This window comes from Schistocerca cancellata, chromosome 8, assembly GCF_023864275.1.
Source record: "Schistocerca cancellata isolate TAMUIC-IGC-003103 chromosome 8, iqSchCanc2.1, whole genome shotgun sequence".
In the NCBI taxonomy this organism is placed as follows: Eukaryota; Metazoa; Arthropoda; class Insecta; order Orthoptera; family Acrididae; genus Schistocerca; species Schistocerca cancellata.
Genome location: NC_064633.1, coordinates 62,850,523 through 62,871,137, shown reverse-complemented (window position 1 = coordinate 62,871,137; position 20,615 = coordinate 62,850,523). Strand labels below are relative to the sequence as shown.

The 20,615-nt window shown below is 43.3% G+C and overlaps 1 protein-coding gene and 1 non-coding gene across 2 annotated transcripts in view; one reads left to right on the top strand and one right to left on the bottom strand.

The window, feature by feature from the left end:
* The window catches only part of LOC126095344 (myrosinase 1-like), a 102,327-nt gene that overhangs the window by 9,765 nt on the left and 71,947 nt on the right, over positions 1-20,615 (bottom strand). The gene's annotated exons all lie outside the window — the stretch shown is intronic.
* Trnas-gga (transfer RNA serine (anticodon GGA)) lies at positions 602-685 on the top strand. The gene is given in 2 exon segments: positions 602-641; positions 651-685. It is a non-coding gene; the product is annotated as a tRNA-Ser (tRNA).

Genomic DNA, 20,615 nt, shown 5'->3' with positions numbered 1-20,615 from the left:
ATGGGATGAGGGAGAGGGGAAGAGAGTGAGTGAACTAGAAAAAAGTATGGAGTGTGTTATCTGTGAAGAGTTTGAAGTACCAGTTCATTGAAATTGAGTGGTTAGTTCACACTTCACGGGAGTGAAGCGTTCATTTGAACGACTCATTCACGAGCTCCCCATCACTAGTAAGGCGACCGTTCCAGGAGAGCCACGTGCGTCAGCACAGGACTGGGGACTGGGAGTGGGGGAAGTCCCGAAGCTGGGGAATTTGGGCGGCTGTTACCCGCATGTCCTCTGTGTAGGAGATCGTCCAGGAAATGGCGGTGTCAGAAAATCTTAAAGGTGGCTATGTTACAGCTCTCTGAGATTCCACAATAACTAACAGATATTAGCGCAAATCTGAATACATCTGCGATTTCCGAGAAATGAGGAACATCCAAAGACCCAATAATACCCCAATATCTTTAAAACAACGAAGTTAATCTCTAACAGAGAATAAACTTTCTCACAACGAACCTCTGAATTAACAACTTTCAATCGCTTCATGCGATTTTAACAAACGGTTTCTTAGGTGACAGCATTGCACTCGTGGTAGCTGTCATCCCTGAAAGCTACCTCGGCCCGGGTGGCCGAGCGGTTTTAGGCGCTTCAGTCTGGAACCGCGAGGCCGCTGCGGTCGCAGGTTCGAATCCTGCCTCGGGCATGGATGTGTGTGATGTCCTTAGGTTAGTTAGCTTTAAGTAGTTCTAAGTTCTAGGAGACTGATGACCTTAGAAGTTAAGTCCCATAGTGCTCAGAGCCATTTGAACCATTTTTTGAGAGCTACCTATTTCATTTATTGAGTTATGACGTTTCTTACATCTTTTTCATTATGCAAATATTTGTCAGAACATCGTATTCTCCATATTTACACAGCAAATGAAATACTTTGTTATACTTGTGTTTTTATGTAATCTGCCACTAACTTTATTTAAATGTTTATTGCAAGTGCTATTAATAATTCTGCTAATTTAAAAGTGGTCATTCGCTTGTGTTAGCCGACTCCGCTACTGTAAAGAGTGCCAGAAGACATTCTTGTCAAGCATGTATAAATTATTGTTAAACAATACATAGCGATAATCTCCAGTTATTTAACGTGAGCGCACTTGTCCAAGAGCGTCGGCTTATTTATTTATGAACCAGTTATCACTAATAGTTATTGTAAGTGAACTGAGAGTAACAGAATATTAATGAAATTTCTTTATTTTAGTATTGTTGCACTTTATTAGTTTAGTCAGCGAAGTTTTCAGCCTGAATCACATAACGTCAGCAGACCTTGAGAACGATGTACTCTTGGTGGGGATGGCCTCCATCCGATGACAGTTGGGCAGTGGCAAAACACTGCTCGATTGAAGCGGTGACAGGGACTGTTCGAGGAAAGTGCGCAGTGGAGTGATTCGAGGGCTGTATCGAATACTGGAAGAAGGCAGACTTACCTATGGTAACGTGCGTGATTCAGTCGTAAAGGTGATTGATTCTGGGCCGTGAACGGCCTCTACAACACTTCAAGTTTTGAAGGGACTTTAAATTTCGAGAGGTGAATGGCAGGCCACTGAGCATAACATGTGATAAAGCTGGGTGAAAGTATGATCACAGGCAGCCCACCACCAGAAGAGAACATTCTTCTTCTGCAACTGGTTCAGTGGGTCCGTAATGAATGATCTTTGCAGGAGGAACTTAGAATAATGATTCACCTTAACCAAAAAACCCTACAGCTCGTGTAGGTTCTGGAAATGCGAGAGGAGTCAACAGCTGAGACGATGCAGGTGGCACTTGAGTCCTGCATCACACAACACTGTAAAGATGGTGCAGAGGTTGCGCAGGTGCTCCTGAAACTATTAGTTATCTAGGTAATGGACATAGTTAACTGTTCTAGGTATCTCTGGAAGACTGCCAGACTGGAAGAGACTCCAGAGGGCAAACAAGCCAAAGGGTGTACTGATGAACGTTACGCACTGTGATTCTTCCTCCAGTGGGATCTGGAAATTAGCACAGGTCCTCCAGACGTAGTATGGGTAGGTATCCACATGTTCCTGGCCATTGATTGTCGACCCAAAATCTCCACAGAGCCAGCCGGCTGGAGTGGCCGTGCGATTCTAGGCGCTACAGTCTGGAACCGAGCGACCGCTACGGTCGCAGGTTCGAATCCTGCCCTGGGCATGGATGTGTGTGATGTCCTTAGGTTAGTTAGGTTTAAGTAGTTCTAAGTTCTAGGCGACTGATGACCTCAGAAGTTAAGTCGCATAGTGCTCAGAGCCATTTGATTTGAACGCCACAGAGCCAGAAGGAGCCATTTGGTTCTTTAATCATTACCAGAAGTGTGGGCCAAGCACTAGTTTTGACAGGTTTAATTATCCAGCTTCGTAAGGCGATCGAGTTCGAGCTTAACTACCGTCCATGGGGAGACCGGAAGCGAACGTTCCTCACAGAAACGGGGCACTGCACCTGGATGTAGAGTAGTAAGTGACTCGAAATTGGTGGTGCACCTAGACCAGGTTCGAACTGAGACGTGAAAGAGGCACAAACATCGTCAATTTCTTGGAAGGGAACCGTGTCCGAGTCGATTTGAACTTCCTCCATGAAGGGAAACCCAAATGACGAGAAGGTATCCAGGCTGAAAGTGTTGGCAGCCGAGTGACTATAGACAGCAAACAGCGTTATCGGCCGTGTGATCAAGTTGCTTGCTGCCGCAGTTGTGAATTGACCTCTGAGGGGAATGGAGCTGTCACCGTATGCAACCAGCTTGCAGGACGGCGGGCGCCATACAAGCATACACTGGCAGGTTCACCAGAAAAACCGTCACTCCCGTGTCCACCTGGAAACGCAAGTCCCGATGTGCAGCCGTGAGATCAATAAACATCTTGGTAGCTGGAGGACTGCACTGGAGGACAGTGGCTTGGAGTTCATGCACTGTCCATTGACGCAAGTGTGGAGTCCTCAGGACGAATTGTCCTGATGCCAGATGGCACACAGTTCGGAGATGCCCGTTCTCTCCACAACGAGTTCAGTGCGCCCGGCGATCTGAACAGTCTCCGAATTGGTGCGTCGTGAGACAGTTACGCAAGATGGGAGAAGACCCCGCCGCTTATGCTGACGTCGTGCGACTGGCTACTCATCGGCCACTGACACGTCCGAAAGTGACGAGTCACGACGCTGTCGTCGGGAAAAAGACATACGATGATTTCGACACCATGGTGGTGGGTGAACCGTTGCTACCTGGAGACGAGCCATAAGGCGTTGATCTGCTGTCTGCGCGATCTCGAATTGTGCAGGATTTTGTAAATATCGTCCAAGGAAGCACTATCCAGTTTGAAGGGTGCTGTGCGTACCTATGGATTGGGGGACTAACTGGACCAACACGTCTCGGATTAAGGAATCCGCACTTGAGGTTTCGAAAGACGGGTTTGCACGAGTGAAATCACAGTTTTGACTCAGTCCTTGCAAAATCGTCACCCTCGAGCTATTTTACAGACCTAGATGTTTAGTGGTCTTTGTAGTGGACTGACCCGACAGCCAATCCACTATGACTTGTAGCCGAATAGCACGCGTTTAAGCTCACGCAGACTGGCGTGAGGTCTGGAACAGATTAAAGGAGTTGAGTCTAATAAATAAAGTACGGAGTTGATGTAATACTTAACTTTAATCCATAATTGGAGAACATCGCTCTTGTTGATACATTATATAATCTCAATATAAACTGGTCAAGGCGCCTTGCTAGGTCGTAGCAAATGACGTAGCTGAAGGCTATGCTAACTATCGTCTCGGCAAATGAGAGCGTAGTTGTCAGTGTAGCATCGCTAGCAAAGTCGTCTGTACAACTGGGCCGAGTGCTAGGAAGTCTCTCTAGACCTGCCGTGTGGCGGCGATCGGTCTGCAATCACTGACAGTGGCGACACGCGGGTCCGACGTATACTAGCGGACCGCGGCCGATTTACAGGCTACCACCTAGCAAGTGTGGTGTCTGGCGGTGACACCACAGTCTTGATGGAAGTGACGCGACGGGAACACATGGAATCGTAGCGAATAGTTCATCAGCAACGAAAACATCTCCTCTAATGTGACCAACCGGATTGGATAGGGCAGCCAACTTGTTAAGAAAAATGTCTCCGAGAAAAGCGAAGAAGGAAGAGCGGGCGTTGGAGAGCGTCACCAGAAACACGAAAAGCGGCTAAGTGTTTCAGCCGCAGCAGCTACATGCCCCGTTCTTCCTTGGAGTCGTTAAGCGGCGTAAAGGCCGGTGGGCGCGACTGCGCCTGGGAAGTGACCACATCCTGAACGGGTTGTGAACCCCGCACCTGCAAGCATTCTGACAAAAGCTGAATTTTCTTAGAACTTAATTCAGCTGCAAGAGCAGCTGTTGCTGTTGCTCTTGCTGTTTCACGAGCTGCACGAGTTTCTCATCCGTGAGACACCGTCAACGTTTTATCTCGTCGCCAAATATGGTAGCCGGAACTGTGGCACGGCCAGGAGGGGGTCGACAGCGAATCGCCGAAAGCCACAAAGACAGCAAGGGTGATGGACGGACAACAAGACAACACGACAGAACGACAAGGCCGGAGTAGAATCCAAACCGGGAACATTAGACGTAGCAGTATCCAAAACCAAACAACGCTGTGTGCAATGAACAAACGAGAGCGCAGCCACAACATTACAGAGGTCGGGCCGCCCGCGCTGATTGCTCTAAACTCTGTAGCGCGGCAGGGTGGCGTTTTAGAGCGTGTATAGGGAGAGAGTGGCCAACCGGACGATACGACGGCCATTTTTCTGCCAAACTGCGGGCGGGACTTTTGAATGGCCAGTAGTGGAGTAGTGGAGTACACACTTACCGAATCAAAAGCACAAGCCAATATGACGAAATCATTCGTTAAATGCCTCTCTTTACAGCTATAATATAGTAGCCTACTACGCACAGCACAGGAAAATTTGATACGGTGGCTGTAAAAATTATTCGTTACTTGCAGTTATCTCTTTTAAAGTTCGTTTACTAGACATATTGCAATGAAAGTAACGTTAATAAAAAAAATATAGTGTATAGCATTTGTTTTGTATCGGAAGTGCATAACGCTAAAGATTTAACGTACCTGTATGAATGAAAGTCGTAAGCAGTTGTTTACTTGTGACATGCAAAAAGTGTGAGACGTATTAGTACTTCTTGTCACGTCTTCAAACTTTTTGCATGTCACAAGTAAACAACCGCTTACGACTTTCTTTATACTGAACACCTCTCGTAGATAACAAACGAAAAAGATTACAAAAATCAGGTAATGTTAAATTTAGGCTACTGTAATAATGACCAAATATAACAAGAAATCTGCTGTATCCCTTCTACCGCACATTAAGTAGGCCTATTAAAAACTGTCTTCGCGAGTACCTACAATTATTTACTACGAATAATGCTTCAGCAACCACGACAACTGTGGAAAACCTGCTTACAACTTTGCCGGCCCCTGTGGCCGAGCGGTTCCAGGCGCTTCAGTCTGGAACCGCGCGACCGCTACGGTCGCAGGTTCGAATCTTGCCTCGGGCATGGATGTGTGTGATGTCCTTAGGTTAGTTAGGTTTAAGTAGTTCTAAGTTCTAGGGGACTGATGACCCTCAGATGTTAAGTCCCATAGTGCTCAGAGCCACTTGAACCATTTTTTTTTTTGCTTACAACTTCATTATTTCAATTCGTATTTAAGATCGCAAACGCTAATTACGTACCAAAAACGATATACAACTAAATCTAACATGCATGCACAACGCATAACAAGTCTCTCAATAGTTCAAATACCTTCTAATCGTTTCAAAAAGTCCTCTGAACTTCCATTCTACTCAAAAGCACGGCGAACATAGGAAGCGCGAGAGACGTTTGGCAGAAAAATGGCGCCAAAGCTAATCAACCAATCGCGGGCAACTTCACCTATGGCCACTCTCTCTGTATCTTCGACCATAGATACTAGTAGACTGGCCTTGCTGTGCAGAAGCTATAGGGCTGGTGTGGCTCCAACATAAACCACGTGACTGTTGGCAAAACGTGACGGGATTTCAAATCAGCGGTCTGCCATCCTATGTTTGTATCGTATTTTACCCACATTTCTCAGTTGACTGCCAAACGCTTCCAACAAAAATTACTTTTTTATTTGCGAAAAATTATGTCAGAACTACATTTGACCTGGATTTGTTCACAGTACCATTTATAAAATCTAACAAATACAGCGAACGCCCCTCTCGTGGCCAGCGGGACGAAAATACTATAAACTATCAATTAAAGTAAAATGTCTTTACAATTCTTTTAAACGGTAAGAGTGGGCTCGTGTCAAAACTTCTAACATTGGATTCGCCGCGTTTTGAGCTCTAGTCACTTATAAAAGAAAATGGGATATGGGAATTACGTCAACTATAGGTGCCAAAATTGTCGACTTTAGGTTGAGTTCCTATTATTTTTACGAAAGTTTAAACTAACAGTTAAAAAAATGATATTTTAGATGAAAGGTGAGAATTTGAAGTTTCAGAAAATAATTTTGGAGCCTACATTTATTTAATAGTATCAGAAGGTAGAAAAAATTCTCTTCATGTGTCGACTATAGGTGCTCTTACGTTATTATAATCTCACTTGTACACTCCTGGAAATGGAAAAAAGAACACATTGACACCGGTGTGTCAGACCCACCATACTTGCTCCGGACACTGCGAGAGGGCTGTACAAGCAATGATCACACGCACGGCACAGCGGACACACCAGGAACCGTGGTGTTGGCCGTCGAATGGCGCTAGCTGCGCAGCATTTGTGCACCGCCGCCGTCAGTGTCAGCCAGTTTGCCGTGGCGTACGGAGCTCCATCGCAGTCTTTAACACTGGTAGCATGCCGCGACAGCGTGGACGTGAACCGTATGTGCAGTTGACGGACTTTGAGCGAGGGCGTATAGTGGGCATGCGGGAGGCCGGGTGGACGTATCGCCGAATCGCTCAACACGTGGGGCGTGAGGTCTCCACAGTACATCGATGTTGTCGCCAGTGGTCGGCGGAAGGTGCACGTGCCCGTCGACCTGGGACCGGACCGCAGCGACGCACGGATGCACGCCAAGACCGTAGGATCCTGCGCAGTGCCGTAGGGGACCGCACCGCCACTTCCCAGCAAATTAGGGACACTGTTGCTCCTGGGGTATCGGCGAGGACCATTCGCAACCGTCTCCATGAGGCTGGGCTACGGTCCCGCACACAGTTAGGCCGTCTTCCGCTCACGCCCCAACATCGTGCAGCCCGCCTCCAGTGGTGTCGCGACAGGCGTGAATGGAGGGACGAATGGAGACGTGTCGTCTTCAGCGATGAGAGTCGCTTCTGCCTTGGTGCCAATGATGGTCGTATGCGTGTTTGGCGCCGTGCAGGTGAGCGCCACAATCAGGACTGCATACGACCGAGGCACACAGGGCCAACATCCGGCATCATGGTGTGGGGAGCGATCTCCTACACTGGCCGTACACCACTGGTGATCGTCGAGGGGACACTGAATAGTGCACGGTACATCTAAACCGTCATCGAACCCATCGTTCTACCATTCCTAGACCGGCAAGGGAACTTGCTGTTCCAACAGGACAATGCACGTCCGCATGTATCCCGTGCCACCCAACGTGCTCTAGAAGGTGTAAGTCAACTACCCTGGCCAGCAAGATCTCCGGATCTGTCCCCCATTGAGCATGTTTGGGACTGGATGAAGCGTCGTCTCACGCGGTCTGCACGTCCTGCACGAACGCTGGTCCAACTGAGGCGCCAGGTGGAAATGGCATGGCAAGCCGTTCCACAGGACTACATCCAGCATCTCTACGATCGTCTCCATGGGAGAATAGCAGCCTGCATTGCTGCGAAAGGTGGATATACACTGTACTAGTGCCGACATTGTGCATGGTCTGTTGCCTGTGTCTATGTGCCTGTGGTTCTGTCAGTGTGATCATGTGATGTATCTGACCCCAGGAATGTGTCAATAAAGTTTCCCCTTCCTGGGACAATGAATTCACGGTGTTCTTATTACAATTTCCAGGAGTGTATATACAAAAAGGCGCGTATGTGCAGATGGCTTAAAGTTTTTCCATTTCAGGGCCTGTATCCAAAGCTGCCTTCGGTTTTCATCCTTAGGGAACCTATGAGTAGGAACGAGAAACAATTATACTTACTTCTGCAACCGAATTATCACAGATACCTTCGAAAATGGAATATGAGTCTGACTTTACAGGCATCACTTTCAACACTTTAATTTACGTGATACTCTATTTCAAGTGTAAAAAACATAAAAGTCACTTCAGCAGATTTCCATAAACGCATCTGTACCATCATAGGAACACTTACACGTGAAATGTAATGCCATTTCTCCCGACAAAACGCTGAGTACAGCCGTAAGCGCAACACGAAACAACCATGTTTTGCCAACATTCACGTGACTTTAGCCCTGAGATGTTGGAGCCACGAAAATGACGTCAGGGCCAGTCTATTATATTTATGGTCGAAGCTCTGTATACAGGCTCTCTAGGCGTGGCCCGCTCCTAGCGCTGAGGCGGCGGCGGCAGCGCTCGCAGCTACTGGGAGCGCCGCTTAGCGGGTGTCGCCTAGGCGCGCGCCTTCTGGCGGGCACTAGAACTCGCCTGGCGGCCTTTCGAACCAGAGGGTCTGCCAGCGCGGTATCAATAAAATAGTCAGGTCCTGCCTTGCCATCTCTGACAGTCTCCAAGTTAACGTCAGAAGTGCCGATCGAAAAAATTAAAGGAATGTTTCGTTTGTACGTTATAGTGAACCGAGTGAGAGAAAAGTGCAGTGGGAACATTTTTGGCGTGGTGAAGCTCAATGACAGACGGGTAGCCGAAGCAGAATTACAAAATCATATATCCTCTTATATGTCAGCAGCGGTCATAGTGTAACAACAACGACGCTATACCATTGTACATATAAGTATTTTTTTCTGATTTTTCGATAAACTTGTGTAATTGATGTTCTGATTTCATTTCTTTTTTGTTTCATGTCATTATGTTAAGAAAACTGTAAATAAGTTTCAATGTGAATATTAATGTTTATGTCAAATGTCAAGCAATATTGTAATAGAATTGAAATGTAACAAATCTTGAGACTGTTGTAAGATGAAATTTCCTGGCAGATTAAAACTGTGTGCCCGACCGAGACTCGAACTCGGAACCTTTGCCTTTCGCGGGCAAGTGCTCTACCATCTTTTTTTTTTGTTGATCGTTGTGTTTGGTCGTTGCGGACGTCGCAAGACATCCTGTTGAAGTTCGGTGGTTGATCCTTCCACTCAGTTTTTGTTCGTTGTATCTGCTCGGGGCGGACGTCGGAAGACATCCGATTAAGTTCGTTGATGATCGATTAACTCAGTTTTTATTATTACAGAGGGTACGTAACGCTCTGACCGAACACGCTGAGCTACAGTGCCGGCAGCCATCTGAGCTACCAAAGCACGACTCACGCCCGGTCCTCACTGCTTTACTTCTGCCAGTATCTCGTCTCCTACCTTCCAAACTTTACAGAAGCTCTCCTGCGATGTTTAAAATTGTAACTGTGTGTCTGGTCCATACGTAGGCAATGTGTTAGGATATGTAGAATCCAAACACTCGGGTGAATACCCTGTCTGTCAGGGAGCGGTAAAAGGTGGATGGCAGGCGATCGCGGGAAAATGCGCACGGGCACTGCACGGCACAACGGGCTCAGCAGTAGTTGGAGTTTGGCACTGGTTTGAGCAACACCTTCTGGAGCGAGGAGGCTACCCTGCAAGACATAGCTTCACTGAGCCTCGGGTATGCTGTTCCAACGCCCACACAGCGTGGCAAAATTCCATAGGCACTAAATGGAAAAGTATTGCTACGTTAAGAAGAATTAAAGTGCCGATACGTCAAGAGCCATAGCTGTGGTTGTATGTGTGCTCTGTGCCTCGTCATCTCGCCGCCCGCCAACCGCCGCATTGATACAAGCAGGTTGAAACTTTTAGTACTGTATTCGTATGGACCAGAGAGTGAACTGTGCAATAATAACCTAAATTTTACCAGAACTTTCCCCTCACTTAATTATCCTCACAACTAACCTACACAGGGTCCTTTTCAAACATTGTGCAATCCGAGTGTCCCGAAATGAAAAATTAAATTTTGTGTTAATAATAATTATTTGCGGCCCTAGCTATGTTAGAATGGTGTTGAAAGAAATGTTTTGTTAATGAACCAGTAAATGAATAACGAAGGTCTAACGAAGTTGAAAGGTAAGTTTAATATTGATATAGTAATGAAGTTTAATTATTTCGAGACAGATATAAAGGTATTTAAATGAGCAGTAAATAAGATGAAAAGAGTAGTAACTTATATACTGGAAATCTTGAACGCATAATAAATTCAGTAATCATTTTTTTAATACAGTGATAATAACACGCCGGCCGCGGTGGTCTAGCGGTTCTAGCGCAGCAGACCGGAACCGCGGGACTGCTACGGTCGCAGGTTCGAATCCTGCCTCGGGCATGGGTGTGTGTGATGTTCTTAGGTTAGTTAGGTTTAAGTAGTTCTAAGTTCTAGGGGACTTATGACCTAAGATGTTGAGTCCCATAGTGCTCAGAGCCATTTGAACCATTTGAAGTGATAATAACAGTTTCAGGGTCCCCCCCTCCTTTTCCTTTTTATTCATTTGAATTCTGAAGTGTTCTAAATTGGTTTGACCAGCAAAAGTTAAAGTCAATATAAAAGTCAAAATTTATCAGTGTTTTATCTTTATCAAAATTGACATTTTGTGTGTGGTACGAAAGTGCTATTTCTAGGGTAACCTATGCCAGATTTTAATCAGATTAATAGACAGTATAAAGTTTTGTAGTATACATTATAGTGCAGTGTTATGTATTCATGGTTTTTCCGTATCAGCACAGAACGTGAAACTATCAGTTCGATAGATTTTCTGGTTCTAAAATTCTACTATATTATGCAGTGTTACTACTTGTTGTTTTGCATGAATATATACCAACTTACACAGGGAAGAAACTCAATTAATGCCTAATTAGGCTGGCGACCGTATTATTATCTAATTGGTAGCATCTTCTGGGTTGCTTTTGATCCATCCTGACTGTAGTTGCATTTCGAACTTGCTTTACATATCATTGTTATTACAGAGTGGGTGTAAGTCTGATTTGCCACCATTCAGGCACACGCGATCGATAACTATACGAAAATCCTTTCTCGTAAGGTAAATCCCGCTCAATTACCATAGCACAGGCTGTAACGAGTATTGTGTCACACGCACAGCATACAATAGGGCATATGTTGTGTCCTGAGAACCATATCTGCACATGCTCCATAAGCATTTCAACTGAACCTCTGTAGGTAGATTATGACCGTAGTTGCCCTGCACAAATGCGTACTGAAAAAGTTAACCAGGAGCAAGGGCACGCGTCATGCCAGAATGAACCCATTACGGATACATCAGGGCCTGGATGTTGGAGGAATGTAAGTTGCGGAATCCATCTTCGACAGGCAGCAGAACCGAATGGGAAGTAATGTGACAAAGAAAGTAAATAAACCCACAAGGATCCCATTAACTCTGAGCACTATGGGACTTAACTTCTATGGTCATCAGTCCCCTAGAACTTAGAACTACTTAAACCTAACTAACCTAAGGACATCACACAACACCCAGTCATCACAAGGCAGAGAAAATCCCTGACCCCGCCGGGAATCGAACCCGGGAACCCGGACGTGGGAAGCGAGAACGCTACCGCACGACCACGAGCTGCGGACCAACGATCCCATTAGCGTGATCGATAATGTACGCGATGATGATCACCGTAGTGTGGCCATGCGAGGGGAAAGCATGTGCAAACGGGAGCAAGATTTAGCGACAGTACCGCCGCAGTGCAAGGGAAGCAAATGCAGAGTATAACAGCAAGGAACCAAAGTAGATCGACCGGAGATGCAGGAACTTCAGAACTCGCCTATGGGAGTGGAAGAGAATGTGGAGGTGACAGCAAGCTTTAGTGAACGCAAAGAGCTATTCATAAACAGTGGGAATAGCTATTCTGAATAAGCATAAAACAAATGGGGCGGTGAACGTACATGACCGACGAAGGCACCATGCTGCTAAAATCTGAGGAAAGTGGGCGATATAACAAAACGTCTTCTGCACTGCGACAGTCTTCAAAATCTTCATTGCGAAAGTACAAGCTAACAATAGTACCTTGTTTGAATCAGATAAGGCAAGCAGCGAAGAAACTGACAAGGGAAGTACAATGTAATATCGAATATCGAGAAACACGAAAGGGAAAAGAAGGAATCGCGCTAATCTCTGCGTTGCATGTCAAAGAGCTTCATGATTCGCCAGAAAAGGCTGGGGAGCAAAACACTTCATCGTGGGCAGATGACGCACCGAATGAAGAAATAGGAAATAATGATGATCCGACACAGAATGATATAGTAAATGCAGAAATTCGTGTAGCGGGAACAAGTGCTAAGATGGATGGAACTACACGCAAAGGTTTCCCGGACTGTCTGCCGAAAGGAAAACGGAAAATAATGAAAACTTCGAGACTAGTAACAAAAAGTAAACCATACATATACGCAGTCTTACAGAACCAAGAACAGAGAGAAATATTTGTGGTAATCCTAAAATTCTAAGACAAAATTATTTCAGTTAATCTCTTAAGTGTGAGAGTTGCATCTAATCACGAAGGCAATTTTGATTAACAACTTAAAAACATTAATAGAGCTAACTGAGGTCTATACTTCGTTATAAAACCCAGTTCTCATTTGCAGTTTCCATTCTTCAAAGATCTTAGTCAGTTGCACCAAGATTCTAACAGAAAGTTGAGCTATGAGACTCAGCTTTACTTTCCTTTCAAATTTTTTCCGACTTTAGAAGGTATTATTTGTGTTAATAGGAGAGAAAAATATTGTAATTTATTAGCTATGAAGCAAAAAGTTGTAAGTCTAACAAGAAGAAGGATTGGAACTTTATCAAGCTACGTTAAATTTAATTTACTTCATGAAGAAGTACTCCTTTTCTTTATTATTCCTGTTTATTTAGAAGGTTAAACAACTGAAAGGGGAAGTCTGACAGTGCATACAAAAAAAGTTTATCTCTTTTTAGAAAAATATAGCGGGGAAACTCTCCGATGAAGACGCAACTTGAGAGCAAAAGGACGAGCTAGAGTTGGTGTTATAGAAGCTCGGTGTTGCATACACTTTAATCTGCCAGAGAGTGGGAAATTGCAAATCAATTACAGTTTTGAAACCAAGGCGGAAGCAGTTTAACTATTCATACTGTGGCGGGGCAGGGTTAGGTTCTCTTCGTACTGTTATTACATTCACACAGTTCAATCCACGTACCTTCACTCTGCCGTAACAATTGCAATCTAGGTAGTGCAAAGCAGCTTAGAAGAAATAGCCGCCTAAAACCTTCCAGATCGAGGCCGCAAAATTATAGTTACAAATAAGTTCCTGGAAGTTCATGATAATTACCGGGCTTTCGGGGTTCTACCTTCTTGTAACAAGATGTTTAAAGTTTTTTGACTATTTATTACCACTAAGACTCATGAAATGGTTATGGAGTCCGTATTTACTTACGCACTAGTACTGCCTCTGGAACTGACACAATCTTACATCAGACTTCAAATCACCCACACTCACAGAAACAGTCATCACTCAGATACATGCTTCGTAGACTCAACACCGTACCACTCAGCACAGAAAATTACTAGAAAGAACTAGACATCATCACACAAATAGTAACAAACAATGGGTACAATAGAGATCTAGTAACCAAATTAAACAAAAAAATTAAAAAACAAATGCAGTCAGTGAACACAGTACATAAACACCCACAAACAACAGTACAACAAAACACTACACTGTGACAGAACAATAACGACACAAAGAATACAGGAAAAAAAGAAAGAAGATTCAAGATGGTAGACAGTGACATACAAGCACAAACTCATACATAAAATAACAAACATTTTCAAAAGACAATGGATAAACATAGCATTCAAAACAGACAATTAAATCCAAAGGCACATTACAAAAATAACAGAAAACACAGATATCTACCAAAAATCAGGAATATACCAACTACAGTGCAACACATGTGATGGAAGGTATATAGGACAAACCAGAAGAACATTGACACGCGGTACAAAGACGTATCAGAGCATGGAAATATGGAACGAGCCACTCAACTTATGCTGAACATTTGAGAGAAAAAATAACCACAAACCTATTACAAGAGAAAATGATATGAAAATAAATAGAATAAATAATGAAAGACATCTCCTAACATTACAGGAAAATTATCATATATACAAAACAAAGGCTGAAAAGAAACAACTGCTAAATAACCAAGTAAATATGACTACCACCTCACTGTTTACACCGATTGATCATATAATAGACAGAAATCCCAACAAATGATTACACATCTGATTCCTCTCATAAGTATATACAGGAAAATATAATGATGATAATAATAATTATTTTTAAGAATAAATAAATGAAAAAATATTAATAAAAGTAAAATAAAATAATTTTTATTTTATTAAAAAAAGAAATCTCTCTCCCTTTCTAATACACAAACACACACACACACACACACACACACACACACACACACACACACAACATACACATTCAAAAAACAGTTGAATGCAGAAAGCTGAGAATGTTGGTATCACTTAGAAAAACAAATGAATCTCTGTATTAAAAAGATGGTAGTTACAGTGATGTGTAACGTAAAGAGTGAACTGAAAGTAAACTGTAAGATGTCCACCTGGTTGCCAGATGAGAAAAAGCAGTTTGCTTAGATGCAATGAATTAGAAGTTACCTGTAAGTACCTTTCCATTTCGTTAAAGAAAACGTTAAGGAACTGGTTTTAAATCTATAACCTAGATGTGAAATCATAACCTAAGTGTAAAAATGGACAAATCATGTAATATTTCAGGACACTCACTGAAGATGCCTTGTAAAAAAGGCGAAACGCGTCTGGGTGCATAACTAAAAATAAAAATTTAGAAGTGCAGCATGCAAAAAGATATTTTCTTTGAAACAACTGCAGTTGCTTCTGGAAGTTTACAGTTATACAGATCGTTGATCTGAATGACAAGTCAGGACATACTTTGTAGGTGAGTCTCGCGACAAAATCCTCTCTTATCCAGTCACAATTTAGAAAGTACTTTCACGCAAGCAAAACTTCAGTTTATTACATTAGATTTAATTATAGCTCAAATACAGCGTGAAATGATTCCAAAATTAAATGACAAGCTTATTACGTTCCTAGCTGCTTTTCTGGCTGCGTTTTACGCAAGAATGCTCACTCAGACATTTGTCACATGACTCGTGGTTCTTCCCAGGAATTTTTCCCATAGTTTGAAGTTCTTCATAAAATAAAAGATTTCGAATTTTCATACGTCTCTCGTTCACTCTCTGAATCACTCTCACGCACTCGCATAATGAACTATAACTGAACATTAATTTTAAAAGGTTCCAATATTATATCTAATAAAAATTGCAAACGTTAAAAAATGAAGGATTCTAATTAACCGGTTTTTAGGAGCTGAATTTTTCATATCAGCTGCATATGAAGTTGACAGCTAATCTATTGCTGTTACTAGATCAGTTTTGAAATACAGGAATTGTTTTTTTATGTCTTTTAGGTAAAATTTTCTATCTTCAAAACTATGATAAATAACGGAACGGATTTTGGACGGTATCAGTACAGTAATAACAAAAACCGGTGTGTAAGGTTTGAACAAAATCGGAGAGTAATGAAGTTTATCTAATTTCATAGCGAACATAAATATTCCTACCGTCCTTCTGGCAGGCTGAGTCACTGCCACAGGCCGTATCAGATATCGGTGCGTCAGCTGCATTCTAACTAAAGAAAAAGGAAAAAAAAGTATCTCGTGCAGTTATTGGACCGGAGGCACTCACGGCTCCATACTCACTGCACCTTTACTAACACGGAATAACTCGCCACGTTAAAACACATGTTCGCCCCCCTCCCTTCCCGCCCCCCCTTCACCAAAGATTAATTTTTAACCATTGTTAGCGGGCTTATGAATAATTTCATAATCGACTATCGATTATTGAAGTAGTCGAACGTGACACCTTGCGATAGACTCTTTGACGCCTAATCTATATTGATATTTCGTTGAATAAAATCTTCCTGGTTTTTCAAGCGGCGTTATTTCGAATGAAACACTCAAGAAGATTTTATTTAGGCACACTGCCGCGGAACGACTCCGAGGACACACTGATATTTCCTAGATTGTGATTTCGGATTTCTTTACGAGTCCACATTTCAAATGTTGAAGCCAGTTGGGTTCATCAGCCCATGTTTTGCTACCATGAACTGAATATTTGTAATAGCTGAATATCGTAATAGGATGAAGGATTTCACGGGCGACTTATTTGTTTGGATGGTTCCAGTGTGTTGTGTCACGTACTAAAGGGGGAGTTGTGAAGCGGTAGTGTTACCGGAAGCATATTTCATTCAGCTAGTGCTGAGAATAAAAGATTATGTTTTGCACGTGCAGCTGTGACCCGACACGTTAGATGAATTAATATTGATGGAAGTTAGTGGTAATATTAGGCTCTTCACAACGTCGAAGATATTTCAGTCTAAGACCAATTTTGGAATCAACACAAGGATTCCTTTAGGATGTGACATTTTACACATCATTCTGCACTGTTTTGGATTTCGTAGAAATTGCATTTATTTTGTTTTTGTTGGGATGGCGGAGCGAGTTGTGGAAGTAGTGGTTGCCTCAAATATTATGGCTGCCGTAATACGAGTAATATACATTACGATTAATTTAATGAAGAGGATAACTCTTCTACACTGAAGCCCAAAAGAAACTGGTATAGGCGTGCGTAATCAAGTACAGATATACAGGGTGTTTCAAAAATGACCGGTATATTTGAAACGGCAATAAAAACTAAACGAGCAGCGATAGAAATACACCGTTTGTTGCAATATGCTTAGGACAACAGTACATTTTCAGGCAGAAAAACTTTCGAAATTACAGTAGTTACAATTTTCAACAACAGATGGCGCTGCGGTCTGGGAAACTCTATAGTACGATATTTTCCACATATCCACCATGCGTAGCAATAATATGGCGTAGTCTCTGAATGAAATTACCCGAAACCTACACATGCAGATGAGATGTACTGCTTCAGCTGTTCAATTGTTTCTGGATTCTGGCGGTACACCTGGTCTTTCAAGTGTCCCCACAGAAAGAAGTCACAGGGGTTCATGTCTGGCGAATAGGGAGGCAAATCCACGCCGCCTCCTGTATGTTTCGGATAGCCCAAAGCAATCACACGATCATCGAAATAGTCATTCAGGAAATTAAAGACGTCGGCCGTGCGATGTGGCCGGGCACCATCTTGCATAAACTACGATGTGTTCGAAGTGTCGTCTAAGGCAGTTTGTACCGCCACAAATTCACGAAGAATGTCCAGATAGCGTGATGCAGTAATCGTTTCGGATCTGAAAAATGGGCCAATGATTCCTTTGGGAGAAATGGCGGCCCAGACCAGTACTTTTTGAGGATGCAGGGACGATGGGACTGCAACATGGGGCTTTTCGGTTCCCCATATGCACCAGTTCTGTTTATTGACGAAGCCGTCCAGGTAAAAATAAGCTTCGTCAGTAAACCAAATGCTGCCCACATGCATATCGCCGTCATCAATCCTGTGCACTAGATCGTTAGCGAATGTCTCTCGTGCAGCAATGGTAGCGGCGCTGAGGGGTTGCCGCGTTTGAATTTTGTACGGATAGAGATGTAAACTCTGGCGCATGAGACGATACGTGGACGTTGGCGTCATTTGGACCGCAGCTGCAACACAGCGAACAGAAACCCGAGGCCGCTGTCGGATCACCTGCTGCACTAGCTGCGCGTTGCCCTCTGTGGTTGCCGTACGCGGTCGCCCTACCTTTCCAGCACGTTCATCCGACACGTTCCCAGTCCGTTGAAATTTTTCAAACAGATCCTTTATTGTATCGCTTTTCGGTCCTTTGGTTACGTTAAACCTCCGTTGAAAACTTCGTCTTGTTGCAACAACACTGTGTTCTAGGCGGTGGAATTCCAACACCAGAAAAATCCTCTGTTCTAAGGAATAAACCATGTTGTCTACAGCACACTTGCACGTTGTGAACAGCACACGCTTACAGCAGAAAGACGACGTACAGAATGGCGCACCCACAGACTGCGTTGTCTTCTATATCTTTCACACCACTTGCAGCGCCATCTGTTGTTGAAAATTGTAACTACTGTAATTTCGAAAGTTTGTCCGCCTGAAAATGTACTGTTGTTCCAAGCATATTGCAACAAACGGTGTATTTCTATCGCTGCTCGTTTAGTTTTTATTGCCGTTTCAAATATACCGGTCATTTTTGAAACACCCTGTATGTACACAGGCACAATACGGCGCTGAGTTCGGCAACGTCTATATAAGACAAGTGAGACACTACATCTCCGATGTAGCGATGAACTAGGGATTTTACCGTACGATCATTTCACGAGTGTATCGTGAATATCAGGAATAAGTGAAACGTCAAATCTCCGACATCGCTGCGGCCGGAAAAACATCCTGCAAGAACGGGACCAACGACGACTGAAAAGAATCGTTCAACGTGACAGAAGTGCAACCCTTCCGCAAATTGCTGCAGATTTCAGTGCTGGGCCATCAACAAGTGTCAGCGTACGAACCATTCAACGAAACATCGTCGATATGTGCTTTCGGAGCCGAAGGCCTACTCGTGTACCCTTGATGACTGCACGACACGAAGCTTTACACCTCTCCTGGGCCCGTCAACACCGATATTGGATCGTTGATGACTGGATACATGTTGCGTCGTCGGACGAGTGTCGTTTCAAATTGTATCGAGTCGATGGACGTGTCAGCAGGGGACTCAAGTTGGTGGAGGCTCTGAAATACTGTAGGGTGCGTGCAGTTGGAGTGATATGGGATCCCTGATACGTCTAGATACGACTCTGATAGGTGACACGTACGTAAGCATCCTGTCTGATCACCTGCATCCATTCATATCCATTGTGCTTTCCGTAGACTTGGACAATTCCAGAAGGCAATGTGACACCCCAAACGTCCAGAATTGCTACAGAGTGGCTCCAGGAACACTCTTCTGAGTTTAAACACTTCTGCTGGCCACCAAACTCCCCAGATATGAACATTATTGAGCATATCTGGAATGCCTCGCAACATGTTGTACAGAAGAGATCTGCACCCGCTCGTACTCTTACAGATTTATGGACAGCCCTGCAGGATTCATAGTGTCAGTTCCCTCCAACACTACTTCAGACATTAGTCGGGTCCATGGCAAGTCGTGTTGCGGCACTTCTGCGTGATCGCCGGGGCCCTGCACGAATTAGGCGGGTGTACCAGTTTTTTTGGTTCTTCAGTGTGTGTTACGTCTAATAAAAGTTAGAGTGTTGCTGGCTAGCGGACGGCTTGATTCTGCTGCGAACTGCGTATCTGTACTTCGTTTTTGTGGCCTCACACCCTTAGACTGATGCACTACATGCAGTTCAGAACTTGTAAGGGGTGTCCCAAGAGTATATGTATGACATATAATGACAAGAAGATAGAAGAAGTGGACAGTGTTAAATTCTTGAGATTACAGCTTGATAATAAATTCAACTGGGAGGAGCACACCACAGAACTGCTGAAGCGTCTTAACAAATCTCTGTTTGCAATGCGAATTTTGTCAGACATAGGGGATATAAAAATGAAAAAGCTGGCATACTATGCTTACTTTCATTCCATAATGTCATATGGGATTATTTTTTGGGGTAATTCATCAAGCCAAGCTAAAGTTTTCCGGGCACAAAAACGTGCAGTAAGAATTATATGTGGTGTGAACTCAAGAACATCCTGCAGAAGCCTGTTTAGGGAACTAGGGATACTAACTACAGCTTCCCAATATATTTATTCTTCAATGAAATTTGTCATTAAAAATATATCACTTTTTCAAACCAACAGCTCAATTCATGGAATCAATACTAGAAATAAGAATAATCTTCACAAGGATTTAAAGTCACTTAGTCTTGTACAAAATGGTGTGAATTATTCAGGATCACACATTTTCAATAACTTGCCAGCAGCCATAAAAAGCTTAACAACCAATGAAATTCAGTTTAAGAGAAGCCTAAAGGATTTATTGGTGGCCAACTCCTTCTACTCCATTGATGAATTTCTTAGTAAAACCAACTGATTTGTATATAAGTACAACATAACTCCTGCACAATTTCAGTGCAGTAATGTGTTCACTGAAAATTTGTGTGTGTGTGTGTGTGTGTGTGTGTGTGTGTAAGTATAATCTAACTTCTGCACCATTTCAGTGCAGTAATGTGTTCATTGTAAATAAGTATTACAGTAGTTGTATTACATGTTTATTACCTTATAAATAAATAAAAAACTTTTTTATTTTAAATTCAGTGCATTAGTATTTGTAAAATGACTCTTAGTGTTCATTAAAAAATGACGATCATTCCACTTGGGACCTGTGGAATGGTACATTAGCTTATTTGTTTTAGTTATAAATATTTGTCATGTATTGTTGTTTTTCTGACATG